The sequence below is a fragment of the Echinops telfairi genome, unplaced genomic scaffold, assembly GCF_000313985.2.
Source record: "Echinops telfairi isolate 266 unplaced genomic scaffold, ASM31398v2 ScPeMD7_37;HRSCAF=141, whole genome shotgun sequence".
Lineage (NCBI taxonomy): Eukaryota > Metazoa > Chordata > Mammalia > Afrosoricida > Tenrecidae > Echinops > Echinops telfairi.
The window spans coordinates 1,670,728-1,671,726 of NW_022103935.1; positions in this window are offsets into that span (position 1 = coordinate 1,670,728).

Consider the following 999-nt stretch of genomic DNA (forward strand, 5'->3'; position numbering starts at 1 on the left):
GTCAGTGGTTCAAGCCCACCAGCCGCCCTGAGGGAGAAAGAGGCAGCTCTCTGGTCCCAGGCATGCCCAGCCTCGGGAACCTGCACCGCGTGGCTGCAGTGGGAGCGGACTCAACAACAGAAGGACTTCAACTTGGCCACTCTGCTGTCCTCTTCCAGGGCCGACCCCTCCCAGCGTCAAAGTCCACAGGGCGAAGGCTCCATACACGCCCCGGCCCCACCGCCTTGCCTCAACTCGAAGGGACACGCTGTGTGCGTCTTTCTGTCCTGGGAGTCCAGCGTGGGTCTCGTTCCTCACTGACACCGTGGAAACACCGTGGCTCGGGCCAGGGACACCTTCGTCTTCAGAGGGACTTCTGTGCCTTGAGACACTTTAAACATGACGCTGATCATAGCATTTCAGGGGTCAGCTGTAGACTGTCATGCGTTTCTTCCCGGGGGTGTCTCCGTCTGGAGCCCCACTGAGCCCTGTCCACCCTGTGTAGCCCCGTCGTGTTTGAAATACCAGTAGCTCCCGTGCAAGTCACCACACCAGGAAAAAGTGGCGTTGACGCTCCCACGTGGCTCCGCTCCCCTCCCCTCGAGGAGAACCCTGCCTGGGCCTGGCGGGCCTGGCCATTCCATTCAGAGATCTAGAAAGGGTTTGCCTGGAGCCCAGCTTCAACTAGAACACCAGCTTCGGCACTCCAGCCCCCAGCTCCCACCCCCCACCCCCAGCCCAACCCCTGCCCTTGGCTCTGGCTGATTTCCTCTTTGGTTGGCGTTGCTGCTTGGACAGAGGGAGACTTCAAACAGACGCAAGCTCCGGTGAGGGACCCTGCTCCGTCAGAAGTCACCGTGAGTCATCAAGGCCACCTGCGCTGGTGTCCTGCATGGCAGTGGCTCTGCCACTGCTCTGGTGCCTTTCCCTGGGATATGGCTGTGCCGGCATGCCTGTGGTGGCATACCTCTCTGTGTGTGTCTTAGGGAGTGATGGGGGGCATGTGGGAAAGACAGGCCC